The sequence below is a fragment of the Eschrichtius robustus genome, chromosome 5 (assembly GCF_028021215.1).
Source record: "Eschrichtius robustus isolate mEscRob2 chromosome 5, mEscRob2.pri, whole genome shotgun sequence".
Classification (NCBI taxonomy): Eukaryota; Metazoa; Chordata; class Mammalia; order Artiodactyla; family Eschrichtiidae; genus Eschrichtius; species Eschrichtius robustus.
In genome coordinates, this window is record NC_090828.1 from 82,959,979 (window position 1) to 82,968,490 (window position 8,512).

General features: G+C 34.9%; 1 pseudogene; it reads right to left on the reverse strand.

The window, feature by feature from the left end:
* Positions 1–7,510: 7,510 nt before the first annotated feature.
* Positions 7,511–7,948, reverse strand: LOC137764931 (large ribosomal subunit protein uL24 pseudogene; annotated as a pseudogene).
* Between the last annotated feature and the right edge of the window lie 564 nt (positions 7,949–8,512).

An 8,512-nucleotide genomic window follows, 5' to 3' on the forward strand; every position in this document is an offset into this window, starting at 1 on the left:
GGAAAACCATATCGTTGAAGGTGCAGGGTCCTTTTCTGCCTGGATCAGTTTCAGGCTAAAGCTGAAGTTCTTGTAGGCATCTGAATGTTCAGTCTGTCCAGGGTCACTGGGATCAAACCCACAGAAATCCCGTGATCAGGCTTCCTTCCTTTATTCTGGATGTGTGATAATATGCAGAGATTGCTTGAGCTCAGCTTTTCATTATCAGCCCTTCCTGAGTTTGTTCTTCACCTTCTTTTTTCATGTTCTTTACCATCTGAACCTAGAGTTTCTTAAAACCTTATTTCTTCCTAGCACCCTTGTGTAATCCACAATCTGTTCCCCTCTTTCTTCCTCTAAACATATACAAACAATATCAATGACCTACCTGAGTGGCCCCCAGTTTCCAGCATTCAGGGATTACCACCACTTTGCTATTACTACTCTACTTTTCTCATCAAATTATTAAATACAGTAAAGTAATAGTACATTTCACCTCAATTATACTTTAATCTCTCTCTCTGGACATAGATCCAGTTTGGGGGATGATGCCAAGGGTAATTTAGAGGATATCTGATAAGATGCACCACAGCAAAAGAGATTGAGGATATACTTTAAGCTTTACTTATTTTAATTTTTTTGTTATAGAAAATGTTCAAAATATACCAAAGTAGAGGAATACTATATTGAACTCTCAGGTATCCATCATCCAATTTCTACAATTATCAGTTATTTTTTTTTAATATATTTTTGGCCACTGTATCGTATTAAAATTGCTTTCTCAAAGATTATTATCCCTGATGACCAATCTGTTTTTTATTCTAAATCTGGTCCTGAAACCAAAATAAAACACAGGAAAAAAAAGAGGAAAAAAAGAAAAACAAACAAACTGAATACAGAGGGATATCTCTTTTATATTATCTTTACCACATAAAGCAAGTTGCAACATAAAGTGTCTTATAAATTCTCCCTTGAAAAAATGGCTGAAGGGAATTCTAGATTATTGGAGTTTGCTTTTCTTTTATCACACTAGTGTTGTCATAGTTACCCTACAATGTATTCTTCAATGAAACCTCTGGACAAAAGATAGAATCAGTTTCAATCTAGACAGGTTAGGGTCTGGGGATATCTATTTATGAGGAAGTATTAACAGCTGCAGCATCTCATCAATAAGAGGGAAGAAGTTTTCAGAGAGCTAAAGTAGTCTGGTTTATACCCCCTCTAGGTAATGGAAGAATCTGACAAAGCTACAAAGAGTAGTTAGCCATCACTGTGTTTCCAGTGATTCACATGATGACAGTGAATCAAATGATATTTAGTGGAAACCTGTCATGAGGATAGTTTCCTTCATATCTTTATTGATGAGATAAAAGAATTCAGAGCATACTGTTAGACTCATAGTGAGCTGAATTAGGTGGTTTGCTAATATCCTAGGGCCCAGAGAGAAATGACCTTGAAAGTTGGTAAAATGTTAGTCTGAAAACAGGGTGTGGAATCAGAGGTGACAAATAGAAGGTGAGGTTTAAGTACAAAGAAACTCCCATACATTCAGTTTGAAAGATAATTCTTCCACTATGCTTTTCATTTGATGGACTTGCACTAAAACAATGTATCCATATGGATCTTTAAAAAAAACTTTAAAATTCTGCATACAAAATGGAGGAGTCTCCACGATTAATGGCACAATCAACAAAAGTAGAGAAAATTTTAGCTTACAAAATAAGATTTAAAAGGTGTAAAGTATGTTCTGAAGAATGCTATGGTCTGAATGTGTGTGTCTCCCACAAATTCATATGTTGAAGTCCTAACCCCCAAAGGTGACTGTATTAGGAGGTGGACTGTATGGGGGTCTTAAGTCACGAGGGTGGAGCCCTCATGAATGGCATTAGTATCCTTATAAAAGAGGTTCCAGAGATATCCTTAGCCTCTTCCACCATGTGAGGATACAATGTAAAGTCTGTGACCCAAAAAGGGCCCTTGATCACCCAGGCTGGCACTGTGATCTCGGACTTCTAGGCTCCAGAACTATGAGAAATAAATTTCTGTTGTTTATAAGCTACCCAGTCTGTGGCATTTTGTTATAGCAGGCTGGGCAGACTAAGAGAAGGAAAATACTGAATGGTCTATTTTGGTGGGGTTTTTTTTTTTTTTTTTTTTGGTATGTTTAGAAAAGATTAAAAAGAAGAGAAAGATTTAAAGGAGCACACATTCTATTTGGGCAGAATACCCTTACTCTTAGGTAAAGGAACAAAAATAAGTAAAAAATATATTCTACTTAGTTCTCTTTCCAAAGTGTAGCTTTGACGGTGTACTTTTTAGTAGAAAGAGTCCACTGGCAATGAAGAAGATAGTTTTATTTATTTACTTATTGATTTGGTGGGTTTTGGGGTTTTTTTAATTGAATCATAATTGACATATAATATTATATTAGTTTCAGGTATACAACATTGTGATTCCGTATTTTTATATATCATGAAATGATCACCATAAGTCTAGTAACCATCTGTCACCGTACAAAGTTATTATAATATTATTGACTATATTCCCTATGCTGTACATTACATCCCCATAACTTATTTATTTTATAACAAGAAGTTTGTACCTATTAATCCCTCTGACCTATTTCACCCATCCTTTGCCCCCTCTCCTCTGGCAACCATAGGTTTGTTTTCTGTATATATGAGTCTGTTTCTGTTTTGTTTTTAGATTCCACATATAAGTGAAATTATACAGTATCTGTCTTACTGTGTCTGACCTAACTTCAACTAGAATAATACCCTCTAGGTCTATCCTAGTTATCACAAATGGCATGAATTCTTTCTTTTTTACTGTTGAGTAGTATTCCATTGTATATATACCACATCTTCTTTATCCATTCATCTATTGGTGAACACTTAGGTTGTTTCCATATCTTGGCTATGGTAAACAATGCTGCAATGAACATGGGAGTACATATCTTTTTGAATTAGTGTTTTTGTTTTCTTCAGATAAATACCAAGAGCTGGAACTGCTGTATCATATGATAGTCATACTTTTAATACAACTCAGTACTGTTTTCCATAGAGGCCACACTAACTTACATTCCCACCAACAGTGCATGAGGGTTCTCTTTTCTTCACATCCTCCCCAATAATTGTTATTTGTTGTCTTTTTGATAATAGCCATTCTGACGAGTGCAGTGTGAAGGTGTGAAGTGGTATCTCATTGTAGGTTTCGTTTGTATTTCCCTGATTATTAGTAATGTTGAGTATCTTTTCATGTTCCTGTTGACCATCTGTCTGTCTTCTTTGGAAAAATGTTTATTCAGGTCCTCTGCCCATTTTTCAATTGGGTTTTTTTTTTTTTTTTGATATTGAGCTGTATCAGTTCTGTATATATTGTGGATATCAATCCCTTATAGGATATATCATTTGCAATTATCTTCTCCCATTCAACAGGTTGCCTTTATGTTTTGTTGATGGTTTCTTTTGCTGTGCAAAAGTTTTTTAGTTTGACGTAGTCCCATTTGTTTACTGTTGCTAGAAGATAGTTTTAACTGACCTTTCACTCTCCCCAGCAGCAAATGGTTGCTTATGACTAGGGCCCTAAAGGAATAGCTCCTCTGGGGTGGCACAGTCTTTCCCTGTCCTGTACCCTAAAATGTCATATGTTCACATAGTTCAAAATTTTCAAAATATGTAAAAAGGAACACAGTGAAAAGTTTTGCTCTCACCCTGTCCACCATTTACATAGCTCTCTCACACACACATACAGAGAGCACCATAATCATTTATTATTTTCTTATATGTTCTTGCAGAGTTTCTTTATACATCTTTTTTAAAAAAGTAGCATACAACATATCCTGTTTTATCGATTACTATTTTTTTTTGCTTTTAACAATACATCTACATATTAATGATCAATACTAGAGAGATCCTCACTTTTTTAAAGCCACTGTGCAGTACTTTACACTGTAAATGTTCAATGACATTTTAACCATTCTCCTATTGATGAGCATGTGAGTTGTTTCTAGTTTTTATTTCAAGCAATACATGCCTGGACAATGTTACACATAATGTCATTTCACACGTGGGCAAATATATCTGTAGGATAAATTCCTAGAAGTGCAATTGTGAGTCAACGGGTATATGCAGTTTCAATAAACCTTGCAAAATTTTCTTTCATCAGAGTTGTACCAATTTCAACTCTCCCTAATGTATGAGAGGGCCTGTTTTCCTATAAGCAATAAAATGTATTATCAAGCTCTTAGACCATTGCCAATCTGAAAAATGGTAGTATCAGTGTAGTTTTAACATGTATTTCTTTTCTTACGAGTGGACTTGATCATCTACTTATGTTTACAGGCCATTTAGATTTTCTTTCTATGACTTGAATATATATACCTCTGCCTATCTTTCTATTATATGGTTGGTCTTTTATTGGTATCTAGTAGTTCTTCATATGTTAGGGAGATTAGAATTTATCTGTGATGAGTTTCTCAGTTTGTAATTTACCTTTTGACTTTGTTTATAGTTTTATATGTCGTTAAATTTATTGTTTTCTTTCATGGATTCTAGATTTTTAGTCATAAAGACCTTCTCCACTGAAATACTAAAAAGGAACTTCTTGTGACTTCTTCTAATACTTATATGCTCTCACTATTTTGTATGAACATCTTTCATTCATTTGAAATGTATCCTGGTTGTACTAGAGTATGGTGTGTGGTATGAATCCAACATCTTTTCTCCACAGGTAGTCTGCCATCATTTATTGAGGTGTTTACCTCTTCACTGCTGATTTGAAATGCTATATTTTTCATATATTGAATTGCAGTATGCATTTGGAATTATTTCTGGACTTTGAATAATATTCTATTAGTCATTTTATCTAATGATGAACCAGTACCACACTATTTAAGTGTCCAGGTTTTTATGTTTTAATATCTGATAGTGCTAATTTGCCCTCATTGCCCCTTTTTCCCCTCAGTTTTTCTGCCTATTTTTGATTAATTATTTTTCCATATAAACTTTATGATCACTTTGCCTTGTTTCAAAAACCCCACTGTCAATATTTTTCTTATTGGGCTCATGTTGAAATTATAAATTAACTCAGAAAGAATTGACATCTTTTTGGTATTTACCAACTAGGTATATCTTCCCTTTGTACAAAATTTCTTATATGGTTTCCAGTAGTGTTTTAACATTTCTTATTAAGTTTATTAATGTGCCTTTCATCTTTTTTTTTTTTAAATGAGTACTAGAATCCATTATATATTCATGCCGTTTGTTGTCTTTTGTGTATTAATTTTGTGCCCCACTACCTTGCTAAATAGCTTTTTGGTTGAATCTCTTGAGTTTTCTAGGTATATAATCATAATACTTAGCTGGATGAATCCTAATGGATGCTGTGGAGGAGGAGAAATTGTGCTTTTCAGTTTAGTGGACGGAAGTTCCTTCTGACAAATCTCAAGAATGACAAATATGGACATATTATGGACTCTTTGATACTCTAGACCAGACCAGGTAATGCCCAGTATTCAAAAGCTGTAGAATCATTTTAGGAAGGATTTACTGGAATAAGGATTGTTTTCAAACAAATAATTCATTATTATCTTAATCTCAGTTATCATAATTGTCATCACATGTTACATGTAAATATAACTTGTATTGAAAAATTAACTAATATAAAGCTACCTATTTGTTACCACCATTGTTATTACCAAAAATTTCAAAGATATCTCTAGGATATCCATGTAAGGTTCAATGGAGTTTAACTCTAATACAATATGGCACAGAAAAAAATCCAGTTGTATGCAACTAACTGTCCATCAGTCTTGCAGTAGAATTTGTGGTTAAGTAGCTTAGATGAGTTGCTTGGTTTGTGATGGGCACAGAAAATCCTCCTTGCTGAAGTTACTAAACCCTCATCACCTAACAATGATATCCTCTGTTGATCTTCAGGGCATGATGTCTCATCTGTTTAGTTTGGCCTTTTATTTGACTTTCATTGACTTTGTGGCCAAGCCTGTTTTCTTTGTTTGATATGTTAACTCAAATATGTAGGTGAACTCAACCATTTAGTGACAGGCATGTAATTTTTAATAATAACACTTATTTTATTTGATAATATAATGCAATTTTCACTAGTAAATGGAGAAGCAAATGTTTGACTTTTGAGTAATAGCTTGCTATCTTTTAGAGGAGTTGTCCAACTGTCTTTTGCTAGGAAACACAGACTTCTGGTTGCTGAATTCCTGCCAACTTTTTTTTTTTTATATATACAGTGTTCAACCTTAGATTAGATATATACAACTTAAGGTCTTCTTAAAGTGCTTGCTAGGATATTAGCACCTTTTAGTGCTAGTTTCTGGAGAGCTGCAGCTGTCACCCAAGTCTTAGTACTGAGCTAGCCATAATAACATGAAATTTGGTGTATTGAAGAATCTTCTCATTTGAGGTACATCACAAGTTGTCCATATTAGAAAAAATATACACAATCCTACTGGGCTGTGTGCCAATGAATATAAAAGACGTACAATAGAGGAACCAAAGATTGTGAACGTGTAGATTTGTACCTGTTGGTACTGAAATCCTGATTTGGTCTAGTAAATTCAACTTTATTGCCTTGTCTTTGCTTCGGTTGAATCTCAATATTTTACCTCTCGTCTACAAAATTCTCTAAAAATAAAGCCAAGATATAAAATGCTTTTAAAATCCTAAATAAGTTTTATATAAATTTCAGTTTTCTCTGAGACATTACTTCTAAAATAAAACCAGTGAAACTTCAGAACAAATAACATGAAGAAATGATATCTTAAGTCACTACTCTGTGTGCATTGAGAGATGCTGGCACTTGGAATACTCTCATCAATAGGGGGCTTCTTTTGGTTTCAAGTGTGAATTACTTATATAAATGTCCCTTTAGAATCTGTTTATGTAGAGACCATACGGGATGTTAGAAAATGTTTTCACTTATTTCACAGGCCTTTGATTTGCTAATATACTTATGTTTCAATATTCAAAAGTCATTCATGTAACCTTTTCTTTTATTGATGTGGTTTTGAAAAGTTTCAGGTACCTATGTGCAAATGCTTCTCAAGAACATTTCCTTGTCTCTGGGGTGTGTTATGACTTTTACCCTCTCTTTGTCTTTTTCTGGATTATTTTTAAAACATAGTGGTTTTCAAACGTGGTGCATGTTTCAGAGAAAAGAAGAAGACTTGGAGAAGAGCAGAGGTAGAGCCAAGCCCATGTTTCTTCACGTGGCCAGCAGAAGGGCAAAGGAAGGCCTTCTCTACTATTTTATGATTGACCAAAATAAGAGAACACTTTAATAAAAAGGTCCCTAATTTTATTCCTGGAAGTCTTTGATTATCTCAGTCTTCTGGCCCAAACTGATAGCAAATCAACAAGCAAGAACTTGAAACAATTTCTCATCCTTTTGTACAGTGGGAGTATGGGGCAGCTGGTAGGATTAGGGAGTTGGGTTTTTTTGTTGTTGTTGTTGTTTTTTCATTTTAGCAGGTATTAGTGAAGGTTGTATATAAATTACTTTATTCCCACATCTTCTCAATTGTTTCTTCCCTCTTTTGGCCCTTTTCCTCTCCTACTTGGCAAGATTTGGCTTTTCATCCAGAGATCTTTTTGCCACCTTTGTTCACTTTTAGCCTGGTGATAATCACCTTGCTGGGTTGAATGCCCATATGGGCAGTTGTGCCACTGGCTTCTCCTGCTGCACACGTTCAGTGTAGATGATACATTTCTTCCTGTAAACTTGAACTGGTTTGCCAATTTGCTGACCTTTGTAGTGTCCTCACACAACCTGAACGTTATCATCCTTTCAGATGGACATGGGTTGGACATTGTACCTCTGTCTCAGCTCTTTGGAAAGAGGGAAAGACGTAATCTTCCTGCGAAAGTGGGAAAGTGAGTTGAAATGCTTTTGTATGGTCCTTGCTCTGGTCACAAGTCACAAAGGGACTGAACTTCATTTTGGCTGTTGCTGCTTCGGTAAAGACCACAACAGGGAAGAGAAGATGGAGTTTTCAGAGAAGTTTCTCTAACTGTAATCTCTTCATTTGTTTGAGTGTGCAGTTCTGCCTTTCTAATCTCTGGTTAGCCTTTTGCCTGACCTACTCAGTGTTTTTCCTTTGAAAAGCTGGGATTTATAATTTTCACATACTTGGAATCCTAGTCAGGCATTTAGTTGCCTGTTTTAAAATTAAGGTTTGGTTTAATCTTTTTTGTTGCTGTTGCTGGTGGTAACTTTCTTTCTAAGTTTAAAGAGGCATGTTTTAGACATATATTAGGAAGAGAATGGCCTCTGGAGTCAGACATGTCAGGGTCTGAACCTGTATTCCCCATGTACTGATTTTTCACTTCTTAAACTAGTTATAGTACATCTCACATGTGAGTTGGTTGTAATAAGAATTGGTCTTATTACAGTAAGACCACAGGTCTTATGTGATTGCACATAGGATCTGCTATGAAAATTCACTGACATCACACTTGTAAAATACTACCCAGAGCCTAACACATGAATAACACTCTGTACA